Consider the following 18,977-nt stretch of genomic DNA (forward strand, 5'->3'; position numbering starts at 1 on the left):
AACTAAAGGTAACTGTTACACAAAATAAAGCACAATAAAGGTAACTATTACACAAAATAATCCACGCAGTAATTCCTAGCAAACAGAATGAAACTTCAATTACTACAAACGATGCATATGAACGCGTACCTAACGCCCTCAGACAAATGAAACTATAACCGTAGCCGAAGGGAAAATTCGAAGACGCAGCAACTATCTACAGATTCAATAAATATTCAGTACCCAGTGGCTTAAACTCTCTTATCGGAAGAGATTGAACAGGCACGTTGCCATGGAAACGCTGACGTTCTCTTGGCCGTTTTCTACCTGAAATCAAACAGGAATTGATCTTAATCCAGTCTAGAAATCTAAGAGGAAAATTAAAGATTCAGTGCCTGGAGACTGTTCCAATAAGGTTGGTTACACGTACGTGGTTAGGATGCAATCAATTTTGATAGAAGATTCAGTTACATATCTTCCACGGCAATGAAGCAATAAAGAATTTTAACAGCAATGAAACTGCTGAACTGATTTAAAAATATCTGATATGGGCACCACATAAATTCCTTGTACGGCCCATTAAATTATAAATATTTGTAACACTTCATTCAAACTTAAATTCCTGGAATTTCGTTAGAGATGTATTTCTCATTCAATCAATTCAGTTCTCACTTCGAGGCATGGCACAAATACATAAAACTTCAAAATAGCTTCATTAAAAATTGTAAAATAGAGAAAAACTTAAGATAATAAATACAGCTAAAAACAGTTAAAAAATTTTACAATTAAAATTAAATAAAAAGTATTAAATAAAATACTGTTTAAATCTTACAATTGATTTAATTTATTAATTGTAATTTACGATTACAATTAATAAAATAAGTTTTGGATTGGATTGGATTATTTAATTATGGCAAAGCACACGAGGGCTATATGCCTAAAGGGAGGGATGCCTTTGTGGAGGACTTTCTAAGGGAAACTGGCTCGTATACACGTTACACATGGGGAAAACCACGAAAACACCCATGCAGCCAGCCCGTTCGCGGGATTCGAACCTCGGACCGAACTACCAGTGTTCAGCGACTTTACCGCTCGGCCGCTGGTGTAAATTAAATTTTGATTTTACAATTAAAATTAAATAAATTAAGAGTTTACAGCAAAAACGAGCAATTGGCCAACGGGTAAGAAGACAGATTGTTGGTGCACAAAGTCGAAAGTTAACTTTTGGCCCTGTTGGACAAAAGACCCTGAAGTAGGTGCACTAAATCTACTAAGAATAGCAAATGTACACAAATGGTGTCCTCCTTAGGCTCAGTGACACTTACACTTTTAAATTTCTAATAATTCTAAAACTATAGCATGCAGATTAACTAAAGACATAAAAGTATTAATCGGAACAAAAGAACAACATAATTCAATAATTTTTAGGCAAAACAAGAACAATTTACCAACATGCGGATAAAATACTTAACTCACCGAAACGGATAACAGAATTGGTGTATATATGTACATATATATGTGAGTGAGATGAAAAAAAAGTGAGTTGCACAACTACATGTTACAGCAGTCCCATATACAAAATTTCAAAGTTCAATGGCTACTCAATTTTGAGCTGTGCGAGATATATACGTACGTATGAACAAATGTCACACACACACACACACACACACAAAAAAAAAAAAAAAACCCTCTTCTGTAACAATCATACCATAGGTTTTAGGAAAAAAGAAGTCTTTATTCTGTCCGTACGTCTAGATGTCAAGCAAAAACATCGTTAAATTGCATTCGATAGCTATGAAAATGGATATTGTCGTTGAAATATGATACCAAAATTTTTCGCGATTCCTTTATTTCGTTCAAGGAAGCAAAAATAGCTGGAGATAAAAATATTTTTGTTTCTGTACAGAGTTGCTCTGGCTCTTTGAAATTAAGTTTTTTAATCAGACTTCCCATACACAGTCTCGCGCGCTGGAGATAGTTTTTTTTTTTTTTTTTTTTGGTACAACGTTGCCATGGATCGCTTTGAAATCCTTGAGTTTGTGAATCAAAAATTCAAGTTTTACAAAATACGAAATCGATAGTACAACAAAATTTCAAAATTACGGTTTCAGATGCCCATATTCGCAGTAGAATTAAGTTCTTCAAAATTGGATCGCTTTGGGTACCGTTCTTTTATCACAATGCGAGAAACATACATACAATTATGCTGATTCTTTCTTATTTAATTTCTTTAAATATAATATAGGGCGATAATATTGGGTGGCAACATATCGAAAAGTGAAACGGACTTCAGAGTGATTCGACGCAAAATCGCCTTGGGACTAATAAACGTATGGAAGTCCAAAATTAAAACTTTCGAAAACAGGCCTGATACCGCTAGTAATAAAAACATTACAATATAAAAATTCATGTAACGTAAGAAATATAATCGAGAGAAAGTTGCATATAAGAAAGATAAATGATTTCATTCCTGATATGCTATTATTCACACACCACCTGCACCGTTGAATGGTGAAAAATTTAAAAACTTCGAATGCGTAATCAGTATTATCAGTTTTTTTTAATAATGCCAAAACGCACTTTTCTCATAGCTCCCTTTATCGAGTTTTAAAATTTAAATTCTTTAATCCTTTAAACCTGTTCACGATCTGATAGACAAAATAATAAAATTATTATAAAGTTCTAAAATGAAGCATGTGGGGCATGGAATGCTCTTAACCCCTGTAGAACAGGTTTTACCTGTGCACACATACCTGTGCAGGAAAACAATGAAGAGAGGCGTTTCCTTTTTAACCTTACAACAATCTCTATATTTATAAACTACTTCTATTTTATGAATTCTATATTTATTCATAAAAGCAAAAAAATTCTGTTAGCATATTTTAAACTGTGCATCAAAATTCTTTTGCCATGCTCAATGTTAACAGCAGCTGATAATTTGCACTCCTAACATCCCATTCTATGACTACTTTACAACATTTCAAGACAAGAATAATTTATTAATCAAAAGGCAGAAGAAATTGCGCGGTTCTTTAAATAATACTTGGATCATTTTGAAACCAACTTTCATTGTAGATGTGCACCTCGCAATTTGGTTGCCATCGGCCGCACCAAACGTATATAAATATATTTATAAATATATCCACTCCGTTACCCGGCTCAGTGATCTCGGTTTCTTTACTCTTATGTGTTTGTAAATTGTACATTTTTTGCTTTAAAAATGATTGAATTATGTTGTTCTTATCTTCCGGTTAAGGTTTTTATGCCTTTAAGAAATCTGCAAGCAATGTAGAATTATCAACAATTTAAAAGCTGTTTAAATGCGGTTAAGCCTAATTTTTAAATAACATGGCGGATACGTTTGTTTATATTTGAAACAGCAGAATAGTGGATTTGTTGCCAATATAGATAAACTTAGCTTCGTAACAACGAAGATAACGCCTTCGTTTATTATTGCCAATTAAATCATGCTTAATCCTTTCTGGAATTTTTTTGAGGAAATAAGTGTCTAAGATTTACTTCGTAATTTTTAAAATAAATATTTTGAGTTTTTATGTATATTTGCCTTATCGCGAAGGGAGAACTGAATTAACTGAGTGAGAAATACTGAATCGTCTGTGAAAAACTGTTTCTTTTTTTGTTTTGTTTGCTTAATTTCTTTTATACATCGTTCTAGATTTATTATAATATTTGAATAGAACATGTGGCAACGATTAGATAATTCTTCAAATGATAAAAATTTTGTGCATTCTGAGTTATAATATGAACGAAATATAACGCTTTTAAGTTAAAGTATTTGAATTGTTATTGTTTTTGTTACTGTTAAGGTTTTTATGCCTTTAGTTAATTCGCATGCAACAGCTGTAGAATAATCAACAATTTAAAAGTTGTTCAAACTTTAAGTCAGCCATATTTGTTTATATTCGAAATTTAGTGAATAAATCAATAGAATAGTGAACGAAGTCAATTTCTGCTCATTCAGCGTCTTTTTGCCGAGTGGGAACAAACGTAAACTTTCAGTTTTGTGCACTGAAAAATCTGCCTTCTTGCCCGCTGGTGGAATGGCTAGTTTTTCCGTAGAAACCAATTTTAATTGTAAAAATAATTTTTTTTTTAAATTGTATGAACTCTATTTGGTGTTTTACGCTTTCCTATATTTTTTAATTTTTAATGACGATATTTTGAAGTTTTATGTATTTTTGTCTTGCCGAGAACTGAATTAATTGAATGAAAAATATATCTCTAATGAAACTCGAGGAAATACATTTGAATGAAATGCAGCCGAAAACGCGTATAATTTAATATTCCATACAAGGAAGTCTTCTGGTCTCCGCATCGGATTTTTTTAATTTATGCAAATTAAATACATTACGGAAAAAACAGGGAAGTTTAATTATTAATAAACGTATTTATTGCTTCCATATGGTTTCGTCTGCTAATCTCTTGATACATTGAATAGATCTGAAAGATGAATGAAATTTATCTTTCAAGTCAAATAAATTATCTTAATTTATCTTGCCTTGAGAATCACAAAATATAAAAAGTACGTAAGAGGGAAGGCGGCAGATAAATTAAAAAGTTTTCCGTTTCACGCAGTGGCAACACAGCGGATTTTCATTCGTTAAGTTTATTAATAAAATATTAATTCAGCATGAAAGATAAAGTACTTAAAATAAAACCTTCCGATAACCTCTCTATCGGCAAGAACGAACCAAAGATAAATTAAAGGTGCAGGTCGTATAGTGACAATAGGCAACTTATATATATTTTTTGTTCGTTAGTTTGTTTATAAGGGATGATCGTATCTACAAATTTTATTTTACGAAAACAGAATTTTAAACGTTATATGAGTAATCAACAAGGAATAACCAACAACAACGTATCCTCAAGGAGAAATCAACAGTAAAATTCTAAGTTCGTATCTACGAACATATAATAGAAATACCAAAACGTTTTATCCGTCATTACGCAAATGGAGATTAAAATGCAAACGAAGTGCGTCGTAAAAGCAAATTACGTGACATTTCTATTTCAAGAATTCATTCTATTTCGTTAATTCCTTTAACCCTTTGCGGCACAGTATGTCCGGTCTGGACACACCTAAAATTTTCTTCTGAACGCACAGAAAAATTTTACGAAAAATAATTTATAGGTTACTATAGGTTACTCTGAACCTTCTTTATTTATAGTAGATGACAGCTCAACACAAACCACTCCATATATTTTAGCCATGTTTAGTGTTTTAAGACCCTCATTTTTCAAAGAAGTCTTCCAGATTTTTTAGGGTTTAAAAGGAATTGTTTGAAAAGAAATTTCTATGTTATTCTTTTGGCTGTATGCTAATCTCCTTATTCTATATTAGTTTTAAATTTTTACCTTGAAATCTTGCTTAAAATCAAACGGCGAACCCTAGGTGTGCCCAAACCGGGCTCACCGATCATCTAGGACAACTGAGAGTCTGTATTCTTTGGTTTTTCGCATCTCATCGGTCAGTTCATTGACAACAATGCTCGTTTCAGCTCTATTCAATCAGTGTGCCACTTTGGGCACACCCACAGAATTAAAACGATAAATGCTATCTTTACAAAATTTTACTTGTGTACTTCTCTAGGCCTAATTAAACTCTGACTTGAAATGGTAGCGTGCTGGAAAGGGTTAACGGTAGGAGATCTTTTAATATTAAGAACTTCGGAAATAAAGAAATGAAACATGGCGACCTTGGAATTTCAATGTTAAGAGGTTCTGAGCCAACGCCCTTTGAAATGCACAATCTGCTCGAATTGGAATCTTCTCCCGATTTATTCTCACAGGACGTTCAACTTCATGTGTTTCCAAGCGTCGTAAATTCCGACACAGCAACTCACTTTTGAAACCGCCCTCGTGTGACGCTGCGCTCCACTGACCAATGGGAACGTCTGCTTCTCTAGGAAAAAAAAAACCAACACGGCGGTGTTCTATTAATGGGGTTGCAACGCGTCACGCGTTTCTGGATAGTTGCTCGGAGTTTTCCTAATTGACATTTATAGTCTCTAGCTTCAATAGAATTACAGATTTTTTCACATCAGACAGTAGTCAATTTATTTAATATTAAACTACTGTTACATAAGTTTATTGTCTACGTATCAGAAATAAACTAAGCTAGAAATTTGCTATTAAGATAATCAATTGACAAAAACGGGACAACATCTTTCTTCAAGGACTTTCACAAAATTACATTCAGCGCTTAGAAACGACTTTTACATTGTTTTCGCACACGCTGCGCCAGTAAAGGTCAAATAGCGGTCAGCGCAGTTTCCTTATATTCAGCTAAATTTAAAATTTTAAAATTTTCTTGCTTGCATAATTGAACTTGTGTGCAAAGAAAGCTTGTCACATTTTCCCAGGCGAATATGCCACCAAGCTTTCAGCATTCGCGATTCGGCAGCTTTGAGAATTCCAATACACCTGCATAAAGCGCCAAAAAACTGGAATTTAGAACAAATAACAATCTCGAGGCTTTTGGAGGGGCGGTGGAACAAAAACACCGTAGTCAATTCCTTCGAAATCGCAGCCACCTTTGCGGAATTACTACATCAAAAAGGTGTGTATTAATGTATTTAATTATGGCTATTAATTATGTATTAATTATGGCAAAGAGGTTGTTTCTCGATCCTGTGCCTCATTCCTGAAGACACATAGGCAAAAGTCTTGTCTGCCAGGAATTTATAAAAATGAGCATCTTTGAAATAAATATAATGCAATGATTTCCAAAGCATTTCGTTAAATCTAATCAGTAATTTATCAAAGTGTGTTTTTGTGTGTATTTAATTATGGCAAAGCACACGAGGGCTATCTGCCTAAGGGAGAGATGCCTTCCTGGAGGACTCTCTATGGGAAACTGGCTCGTATACACGTTACACATGGGTAAAACCACGAAAACTACCATGCCGCCTGCCCGTTCGCGGGATTCGAACCTCGAACCGAACTACCAGCTGTCAGCGACTTTGCCGCTCGGCCGCAGGTGGGACCTACATCAAAAAGGAATCAGATTTTTAAATCTTAAAACTGTTATCGAATTTTACTGTTAACGCTACGCGAAGAACGAAAACACTGAAAAATAAATCGTACCAGAAATTATAAATTAAAGCGTAAATTAATAGCATCTGAATCCAGTGACAGTCAATATAACAACTGCATTTTAACAAGGAATCCTAAAAAAGAGTTTATTATAAAAAAAAACCTGAAAGCTATCAGATTTGACATTACGCCCAAGCGGTTTTTTTTTTCATTTACACATACATAAACATTTTGATATCATTTGGGATAAATATATTTAAAAACATATCTTAAGAATTTTTATAGGCAGTTTGGCACGCTGGAAATAAAAGTATTTTATTCCGCACTGCATGTTGCCATTGCTCGTTTTAAAATCGCCGCGTTTCCTAATAAAAAAAATCGCTAAAGTTTAAAAAATATGAAATAGATAATAAAACAAATTCGGCATTTAAGATTCGGGTTCCAGATGCCCATATTCAGGTGAAGAACTACGTTATTCAAAATTTAATGGCCCGTCGTTTTTTCATAACGCGAGAAATATGTATACATTCATGTAAGTTATTCATTATTTAGTTTCTTTAAATGTAATACAGGGCAATGATATTGGGTGGCAACAATTTGAAAATTGATATAGGCGTTTATAATGATTCGACGCAAAATGCCATTTCCAGACCAACAACCTTTGTGGGCTAAAAATTCAAAATGAAATAATAATATTGGAGAAAACTATATTAAGAAAAAACAAATTATGTCTATTTATATAAAAGCATGCCTCGGGAAATAGGACATTCTACGAAAACTGCCCAGTATTTAATTTATAGACTATTAAAGATACGGAAAACATCATCAAGCGAGAACAAAGTAAAAATGCTTCGTGCCTTTAGTCATTCGGCCATCGGTCGAACTCAGTTGATTCAAAAAACAGCAAATTTTTACACATACTTACATGCCTTATACACACAAGCTAACATTACACTTAACAATGGCTACTAAAAATAAACTTACTTCAAAGTGTGATGACGCATACAACCAACTTACCTAAAAGAAAAAAAATAGTAATGAAACAAATTGAAATAGATATTTTGTTTCAATAAATGCAATAAAGAAACATTACATATTATTAACTCAAAACTGAACATTATTAGTATTTCATTACTCTTAACTCCTATTTTTGTTCAGACCAGCTGTTATATGATTTAATTTTCTTTAACATGTAACGAAAAGCCTGAGCTATTTAATTTTGATATATTAGAAAATATAATATTATTATATGTTCAACATTCACCGTTAGTACATGGTGAATGTCGACATTGACCGGTGTAAGTCAGAAATAAGAGTATTTGGAAAATATTTCGGACATACACCAAGATACTATGTGAATGTTGACATTCACCGGTGAAAGTCGACATTCTCCAGATTTCGGTGTTTCACCGTAACATATGTATAATAACATGCCCTTAAACCAGATAAATTTCAATATCGCAAAATATTTAAAATAGCCAACTAGCATATCTTTAGAATATCCGATACACAGTCTCGCGTGCTGGAGAAAAATGTTTTTTCCGTAAAGTGCTGCCATCGCTCGCTTCAAAATTGTTGAGTTGTTACTCAAAAATCCGTTAAAATTTCACAAAATTTGAAATAGATAATAAAACAAATTCGAGCTTCCAAGAACCCATGCTTGGTCGGAGGTCTACGTCGTTCAAAACTGGATAGCTCTGGTCGTTCAAAACTGGATAGTAAATAGGTACTGTTTTTTTTTATAATGCGAGAAACATTCACACGTTCATGCAGTTTCTTCATTATTTCGTTTCTTTAAATATAACACAGGGCGATAATATTTGGTGGCAACAGTTTGAAAAGTGAACCAACGCAGCTAGTGAAACGATGCAAAATGCTGTTCCGAGAATAATAACTCTTGGGCTAAAAATTGTTTAATGTTAATTTTTCTAATGGAGCATGATAGATATTCATAATTATAATTATGTAATTACACTAAACTTAATTTATCTACTAGAAACTATCTTAAAATCTTGAATCATTGGCGTATTCAAGATACAAGGTCATCGTTCAAACGTTTCATTACACTTTCATTTATTACAATGAAAGGAATTGTAAACTATATTTTTTGAGATTTTATTCTTGGATATTTTCCGAAACAATTTAAATTAAAATAGGTGGCAGAATTTTATGAAAAAAGTCTTAACAATATGGAAGCGTTTCATGAAAATAAAATATTTTTACGGGAAAATTAGTGGAGATAAACTCAGCAAGCCCTTTTACAACAATAAATTACTCAGTTAAACATTTCATGTCTCAAGCTGTTTAAACAATCATTATTTGCTAAAACGATTGTTTTTCGTTTTATACTAAAGCCTTCCAATCAAATCGGTAATAGAGACAAAAAGAGATTTGTTGAATTAGCACATAAATACACGAAACATAATGAAGGATACTCAATGTTGTACCAATCCGAAAGTTTACTGTACGGATAAATCATGTAAGAAGTTAAATTTTCTTTTACAAAATTTTCCCAAAATATAAAAATTGGCAATAATATTTTTGCCTCGAACTCGATTTTAATATATCACTTGTGAAATTTACCGACACTGGAAGAAATTGTGGTAAAAGTTCTGCAGGGATACAATATTTTTCACAAAATCGTGAAAGGGAACAATAATAAGATGCATTTCGTAAATAGACATTGCGCAATATGAGTTCCTACGATTCTCAGAGGTTTCTAAAGCGAAACTAGATCGCTGTGTACACAGGGAGAACAGCGTTATGAATTAGAGAAGGATTTCGAGAAAAATATATTGTTTTAATGTATTGTAGAAACATTAGGCATTTTTTTTCCCCTTTGAGATCATACAGACTCCCCGTGCACCACATATGTACAACACGGGGCTTACAGAAGTTAGTTAACTAGGTTACATGTATAAAGGTTACATGTATAAATAAACATTGAAAACAAAAGAGATGAAAAATGCAAGGCCCTCGCCGGCAGCTCAAACACGGACCTCTCGAATATGCGCCAAGCGTGCTGACCACTACACCACGAAGGCATGCTAAGAAGGCGGTAGAAATACCTTATATACTCCCCCATTTTAAAGGGTGATTGGAGACCCAGTCACCAAAACGTGGTGATGAATCATCATCCACCACCTTTTTCAGTTCGGGTGCCACAGTAGACACATTAGGTTATTTCGAAGCAGAAGAGATGAAAAATGAGCAATGTCCTCTCCGGGACTCGAACCAAGGACCTCTTGAATACGCGCCGAGCGTGCTGACCACTGCACCACGAAGGCACGCTAACTTTAGTAATTAATATTTTCACATCTACGTTCCGAGACTATTCCATATCTAATTCTGTTCCATACAAATAAATTTATATTTCGCAATGAAATATTGTCACATTTCTAACGCTGCCTTGCAGAGTCATTAGGTTAATTGGAAGCAGAAAAGATGAAAAATATGCAACCGCCTTCGCCGGGAATCGAACCACGGACCTCTGGAATATCGGCCCAGCGTGCTACCGTTACACCACGAAGGCACGCTAGGGAAGTGGGGGGAAATACTTTATAGCCTACACAGAAGCACTGTAAAACACTGAACAAAAGTTGGGCTTTTGACATGGATTTTTAACAGACGCTAAGACTAAGAGGAATCTTGGGAAAAATATGAATCGTTCAGTTCGACGTCAGATATCAACAGAAGTGTATCCCACCGGGGCAGTCGAGGATACAACAGTTTCCGTTTGAAAGATCGTAAACCAAAGCAGCGCTGTCAAGAAATCTTGAAAAATGAGGCACAACTGAACATAAAACTTCACAAAGCCCCGGCTCAAGACAGAGTGGTTTTGTTCAAGCACTCAAGCGAAACATATACACACAAAAAAGGTCGACAGGTCGGACGCAGAAACCGTGAATCTCTGCGAAAGGGATAAGAAAAAGCGACAGTCAAACAAATGGGAAGTTTGAATCAAAAGAATAATATTATTACACGAGAAAAGATTAAAAAATTGTGGCTTAGGAATGTGGTTTCTCGTTTATTGAAATTTAAAACATGGCGGTCTCTACGGAGTCAGGTGGTTGCGAGTGTCCACTTTCTGTAAAACTGCTTTTGTAATTTTCCCCACCGTACAGAGTTAAAAATATCAGCAAAGCAAAACCATTCCGATATGCGTCTTCGTATTGAAATCAGGATTCAATAATTAATAAATTTGCCACATTCGGCAATGCAATTCTACAGACGATTTTTACGAGGACTTGTATCTAACATCACTGACTTATAAATTAATTGATTCACTTTACTAAATACAGACTTAGGTGGCATTTATGTTTAAAATCGAATTTACTCTCAAAGTGTTTTTTGAATAAACTCCCGGCTTAAAAATGCGTTATTAAATAACGGAAAAAGTATTTCCAGGTTTAAGTCAATAAAAATCTCATCTATAAGAATATTTGCGGTAAGAAAAATGATTTGGATTATTTAATTATGGCAAAGCACACGAGGGCTATCTGCCTAAAGGGACAGATGCCTTTGCGGAGGACTTTCTAAGGAAAACTGGCTGGTATACACGTTGCACATGGGGAAAAGCACGAAAACGCCCATGCAGCCAGCCCGTTCGCGGGATTCGAACCTCGGACCGAACTACCAGTGTTCAGCGTCTTTACCGCTCGGCCGCTGGTGGGCGGTCATAAAAATGAAAATGTTTGCAATTCAATGAAAGTTTAAACGTTTTTAAAGAGGCTTAAGAAGGGTACCATTTATAGTAAATAACTAGAGACCAAAATTGTGAAGCTTGAGAAAATGAAATCGGATATATCAAAAGAACATTCCTAAAATTCAATTCATTTTAGTTCAATTCATGTATAGACTAAGAGTGCTATCAAATAATGGGACCCGGGCAGTTGGATGGCTGAGAACCCCATCGGCGGCTCTGGATAATGGCAGACGTGGTGCTGCACCGATTAATCATTAAGGTAAAGGGACAGTGCCCACGTCCTCCGTCACTTATCACTTATCCTAGCCTGGTGAGCAATGATCGTCACTCTCCATGTCATCAAACAGCGAGCGTTAATCTGCAAAACACTGGTGTTCAACAACCGTTAAGGGCACCATTATGCTCCGAAATAATTTTAATTTATCAGATCATGATTTTAACTAATCATATGTAATTTTAATCTATCTGAATCATCGATCCACTGGGTGACATTAAATATCCCTCAACATGTACGTCACTAGTAACTTTGATATGCATTCATGGGAATGAAACAGCGATGGCGATTCATGGGCGACTTCATGGAAACGAGACAGATTTCAAAAATTCCCATTTTGCACATATGAACATGAAGCCTAAAAATAAAAATCCGACGTTGACACCGAATGACTCCTTGTACAGAATATTAAATTATACGCATATTTTGCTGCATTTCATTTAAACTTATTCCCTCGAAATTCATTCAGGATAGATTTCTCATTCAATTAATTTAGTTCCCATTTCGCGGCAAGGCAAAAATACATAAAAACTCAAAATATTTTCATTACCACGTTGAGCCCGGGATCGGTCCTCGAGGACCGGCACTGGAATTTTCGTTTGGCTGTGTCGGTCCTCAGGATCGACAGTCCTTTATTAGTCCAAAGGGATTTGAGTCCCGAAGGACTATTAGTTTCGTTTTGGCATTTTGCGTCGGACTCATAAATGTCGGTTCACTTTTCAAACTGTTGCCACAAAATGTTAGAGTCCTGCATTATATTTGAAGAAATTAAATAATGAAAAATCTGCATAAATGTATGTATATTTCTCGTATTGTGATAAAACAACGGTACATAGAGTCATCGAATTTTGAATAACGTAATCCTCCAACGAATATGAGCATGTGGAAGACCCAATTTGAAATTTGTTTTAGGATCGATTTCCTATTTTTTAAAACTTTGACGAATTTTTGATTAACAAACTCAAGGATTTCAAAGCGAGCAATGGCAACGTTGTGCAGAAAAAACATTTTTATCTCCAGCGCGTGAGTCTCTGTATCGGAAATTCTAAAGATATGCTCATTTTAAAATTATTTCGCAACACTGCTATTGAACTAAGTTTTATGTTTAAGTGCAAAGAACATGATATTTAATAAATAAAAATCGCCACACTAAACTTAAAAAAAAAAAAAAAAAAAAAAAAAAAAAAAAAAAAAAAAACCGCCCCTTTGGACGTAATTTAAAATCTGAAATATTTCAGGTTTTTTTTTTAATAATTTTATTTTTAACTTTAATTTTTATTACTTAATTTATTTATTTTTAACTTTAATAAGTTAAAAATATAGTCTCAATGAAATGTGATCAAATGTAGTTTTAATGAAATTTATTGAAACATTCTAAACAAAAATACGGGTTAGCTTTACACAGATTACAATACGTAACAACTTTTTTGGTAACATTTTTGGCTATCTTGCGTACAAATAGTTTTGAATTGTCATCATAACATTTCGAACAATACCTTCGAACTTTATGTGCGTCTCATTTTTGATTAATTTATGAATACTTTAACTCGACAATACTGCACCGCTTGTGTGTGTGTGATTATGGCAAAGCCTCGAGGGCTATCTCCCTAAGGAGAGGAATGCCTTCGTGGAGGTCTTTCTAAGGGAAATTGTCTTGTATACACGTTACACATGGGGAAAACCAGGAAAACGCCCATGCAGTCAGCCCGTTCGCGGGATTCGAACCTCGGACCGAACTACCAGTGTTCAGCGACTTTACCGCTCGGCAGCTGGTAGGCCCCTACTGCACCGCTTGATCGCTCGCTGCCGGCTAAGGGACAGCAAATTCGACGCCGGGCTCAACTGTTAAACATTGAAAGATATAGAAAAATATAGAACACCAAATACAGTTAAAACAATTTTTAAAAAAATTCTTTCTGCAATTAAAATTAGTTTTTACGCAAGAGCAAGCAATTCGGCCAGCGGGCAAGATGGCAGATTTTTAGGTGCACAAAACTGAAAGGTTACTTTTGGTCCCACTCGGCAAAAAGACACTGAAGGTCTAGAAACCCACTTAATTCACTATTCTGTTAAGATTCAAATATAAACAAATATGACTGCTATGGTAAACAATTAGGCTTAGCCGCATTGAAACAACGTTTAAATTGTTCATAATTCTACAACTATCGCATGCAGAATAACTAAAAGCATAAAAACCTTAACCGGAAGATAAGAATGACAAAAATCAATTATTTAAAAAAAAAAAAAAGTTCACGGATCGGAGTAACAGAGTGGGTATGCATATATACAGAAAGAAATTTTAAGAACCGACCTGAATTTAAATTTTTGGTCTTTGTGAAAAATTGGTTCTAAATTTCTTACTTTATGGCTTTAGTGATAATTTTTCAGCAACTTAAAGCGCGAAAATTATTTGTTTTTTAAAAAATTGTCTTGTGTGTATATATATGTGTGTATATATATATATATTTGGGGCGGTCGATTGCAACTAAAAAGAGATGTGCATAACTACATGTCATAGCAGTCCTATATATAAAATTTCAAGATTCTGAGCCTACTCGTTCTTGAGTTACGCGAGATACACACATATGTACGTACGTCACGAAAAACTCTTCTGAATTCTTTCTATAATCCATTTGGTGAAGAAAAGTCCTCTGTTCTGTGCTTACGTACAGATGTCACGTAATTAAATTCACCTTTGCCATACTTTAACTGCCGTCAGCATATTTATTATGTAAATTTCATACTGATCTATATCATGCTAGAATAATTCTAGCACATCTTTCCACAGTAAAATGATTTCAGATAAAATTTGTATGTTTATGATTAACTTTCCGTTTTAAGTGTTATTAACAACCAAAATGACCAACGGTTCCAATAATAAAGGTCAGGTTTATCAGCACTATATACAGAAGCGGTCAAAATGCATATCTTCCTTGAAGTATGATACCCGGAGTTTTTCGTGATTACAACACTTCCTTTACTTGGTACAAGGAAACAATAAAGATAGCACCAACGCATTTTTAAAGCTCCAGATATGCTTAATAACACGCACACAAATTCATTTACGCAGAAAAGCAGCCAATGCAATACTCATTGCGAAGCAACTATTTTCAAGAGTAAAACAAATTAATACGTTCAGTTTTGAAGTTTTCTTGGAGAACATGTCCAGGATGTTTTAATATGTATAAAAAAAAAAATCTGAAATGTTTCAGATTTTAAATTACGTCCAAAGGGGCGTTTTTTTAACATTTTGTGTGTTACCTTTCTTTATTAAATATCATGTTCCTCGCACTTAAACCATAAGATCCAGTGCAACAGCAATATCGCAAAATAGTTTTAAAACGAGCATATCTCTAGAATTTCCGATACAGAGACACTCACGCGCTGGAGATAAAAATGTTTTTTCTGCACAACGTTGCCATTGCTCGCTTTGAAATCCTTGAGTTTTTTAATCAAAAATTCGTCAAAGTTTTAAAAAATAGGAAATCGATCCTAAAACAAATTTCAAATTTCAAATTTGGTCTTCCACATGCTCATATTCGTTGGAGGATTACGTTATTCAAAATTCGATGACTCTATGTACCGTTGTTTTATCACAATACGAGAAATATACATACATTTATGCAGATTTTTCATTATTTAATTTCTTCAAATATAATGCAGGACTCTAACATTTTGTGGCAACAGTTTGAAAAGTGAACCCACATTTATGAGTCCGACGCAAAATGCCAAAACGAAACTAATAGTCCTTCGGGATTCAAATCCCTTTGGACTAATAACTCGCTAGGCAAGGGCAGAAAATTCAAAAATAACACAACCAAGTTTGAATCACATCATTTGTGTTTTGTCAGGTGGCTTCAGTAGCTATTATCCCCAACCAGAACATAACACATCAAAGCCAGGCAATACGAAACGAGGACGATTATCCCACGAACAATAACATCTGAGGACACGACCAATAAACATGGCATGGCTAGTCCACCACATATGATCGAGAGACGTAAGAAGAATACCTCGACCCAGTGGTGGCATCTGCAGAAGTCAACGAACTGCAGGCAAAAAGAAAGAAATGCCAAGATAAACTCCAACCATTCTTTCACGCGATCTTCGACTATACCACCCACAAGTTCATTCTTTAATCCCAAGTTTGTTTATATTTATCTTTCTAATGACTACTTTCCACACTCACTGTGCCGAACTTTATATCCTTCCTTCGAAAGTTTAATAGCTGCTCTCTCGACCGTGATCGTGCTACGGAAATGGATGGAACTTGGATGGGAAAGCAGGTATTATCCCATATTATTCGAACGAACTCGGGAATTGGATTTGAGATGGCAACGTGTCGAATATACATTTGTGTGGGAATAAAGAAGCCTGAGAATTTATGATTACACTTTACTTTAAAATCACATTTTTTGTCAGGCATCGAGATGCGAAAAAAAAAACGAAGTAAAAATTCCTTTTGCTTTTCCTAAAACCACAGCATAGAATCTAAGTCTAACCCAACTCCTTCCTTATTAACCAAATAATTAAAAAAATATGATGTGTACACCACATGACTTCCTTGAACGGAATACTAAACAATACGCATTTTTCTTCAATTTTATTTAAACTTATTGGATTGAATTAAATCTACTTCGCCGAATAGAATAAATGCGCTCTTTAAAACTCACTTTATTTGTTTACCATAGCGACACTCTGGCGCTAGGTTCACTTAACACCGTTACATTTCATTCATTTTATAACTCAGAATGCACGAAATTTATATCATCTTAAGAATTATCTAATCGTTTTCACATGTTCTAGTCAAATGCTATAATAAATCTAAAACTATGTATAAAAGAAATTAGACAAACAAAACAAAAAAGAAAAAAAGAAAAAGAAACAGTTTTACACAGACGATTCAGTATTTCTCGTTCACTTAATTCAATTCTCACTTTCCGACAAGGCAAATATACATAAAAACTCAAAATCTATATTAAAAATTACGAAGTAAATCTTAAAAACTTATTTCCTCAAATAAATTCCAGAATGAACTAAGGATGATTTAATTCACAATAACAAATGACGGCGTCATCTTAGTTGTTGCAATTCTTAATTTCTCTAAATTGACAACAAATACACTATTCCGCCAAGTATCAAATGTAAACAAACATGGCAGCCATGGTAAAAATACACTAGCCGCACTTAACTTTTAAATTGTTGATAATTCTACAAATATTGCATGCAGATTTACTAAAGGCATAAAAACCTTAGCCGGAAGATAAGAACAAAGTAATTGGATCATTTTTAAAGCAAAAAAACGCACACAATTTTCAAACATATAAGAGTAAAGAAACAGATCACTGAGCCGGGTAACAGAGTGGATATATATATATATATATATATTATATACGTTTGATGCGGCCGATTGCAACCAAAATACGAGGTGCACATCTACATGTTATAGTAGTCTTGTCTTATATACAAAATTTCAACGTTCTGAGGCTACTCATTTTGGAGTTCTGCGAGATACGTACGTACACACAAACGCCACGAAAAATTCTCTTCAGAATTCATTTTAAAGCAGATTTATAATATTGTTTTGGGGAAAAGAGTCCTTTATTCTGTCCTTACGTGCAGATGTCAAGCAAAAACATCGTTAAAATGCATTCGATAGCCGTCAAAATGGATATTTTCGTTGAAATATGCTGCCCGAAATTTTTCGCCATTACAATATTTCCTTTTTACTTCGTACAAGGAAGTAGAAAGGATAATTGCAGAACTTAAATAAAGGTAACTAGTCGCAGAACGAGATTCAGTTTAAAAATTGCTATCTATCAGCAGAATTCAAAACAGCTCAACATAAATTATAAACATAAAAGTTTGATGTGGAGACCATGATTTTCATGTTCACTTTTTTTTGTTTCATTTCACATTTAAACTTATTGCCAAGAATTACATTAGATATATATTTTCTCGTTCAATTAATTCAACTTTCACTTCGCGGCAAAGAAAAAATGCATAAAAACTGAAAACATTTTTTACTAAAAATCGTAAAATACAGAAAACAATGAAACACCAAATACAGTTAAAACAATTAAAAAACAATTTTTAGAATTACAATTAAGAGTTTCTACACAAAAACAAGCAATTCGGTATTTGGTGCACAAAACAGAAATTTTACCTTTGGTCCCTCCCGGCACAAAGACAATGAAGGTTCAGACACTAACTTAATTCATTATTCTACCGAATTTCAAATGTAAACAAGTGGCGGTTCGTTAGGCTTAACTCGCCACTTTTAAATTCTTGACCATTCTACAGCTACTGCATGTAAATTAACCAAAGGCATAAAAACCTTAACCAGATCATAAAAACAACACAATGCAATCAATTTTAAAGCAAAAAATCTGATGTGTACACCACATGACTTCCTTATACTGAATATTACATTATACGCATTTTTTCTTGAATTTCATTTAAACTGATTGGATTGAATTAAATCTACTTCGTCGACAGCGCATAAACCACAATAGAATAAAAGCACTCTTTAAAATTCACTATATTTGTTTACTATAAGGACACTCTGAATGCACAAAATTTATATCATTTGAAGAATTATCGTTGCCACATGTTCTATTCAAATACTATAATAAAGCTAAAACAATGTATGAAAGAAATTAAGCAAACAAAACAGAAAACAGTTTTTCCACAGACGATCTAGTATTTTTCATTCAATTAATTCAGCTCTCACTTCGCGACAAGGCAAAAATACATAAAAACTCAAAATATCTGTATTAAAAATTACGAAGTAAATTTTAAGCACTAATAAATGAAGGCGTTATTTTTGTGTTGCGAAGCTTAGTCTCTCTAGATTGGCAACAAATCTAGAATTCTGCTGTTTCATATGTAAACAAATATGTCCGCCATGTTATTTAAAACTTAACCGCACTTAAACAGCTTTTAAATTGTTGATAATTGTAC

The 18,977-nt window shown here is 34.0% G+C and overlaps 1 protein-coding gene and 1 non-coding gene across 2 annotated transcripts in view; both read right to left on the bottom strand.

The window, feature by feature from the left end:
• Positions 1 to 18,977, bottom strand: part of LOC118198996 (uncharacterized) — a 268,560-nt gene that overhangs the window by 190,454 nt on the left and 59,129 nt on the right. The window lies entirely within an intron of this gene.
• On the bottom strand, positions 10,496 to 10,567 carry TRNAI-GAU (transfer RNA isoleucine (anticodon GAU)). The gene has a single exon. It is a non-coding gene; the product is annotated as a tRNA-Ile (tRNA).

The sequence above is a fragment of the Stegodyphus dumicola genome, chromosome 4, assembly GCF_044657685.1.
Source record: "Stegodyphus dumicola isolate Sdum_Otavi_A_Nest chromosome 4, ASM4465768v1".
Taxonomy (NCBI): domain Eukaryota; kingdom Metazoa; phylum Arthropoda; class Arachnida; order Araneae; family Eresidae; genus Stegodyphus; species Stegodyphus dumicola.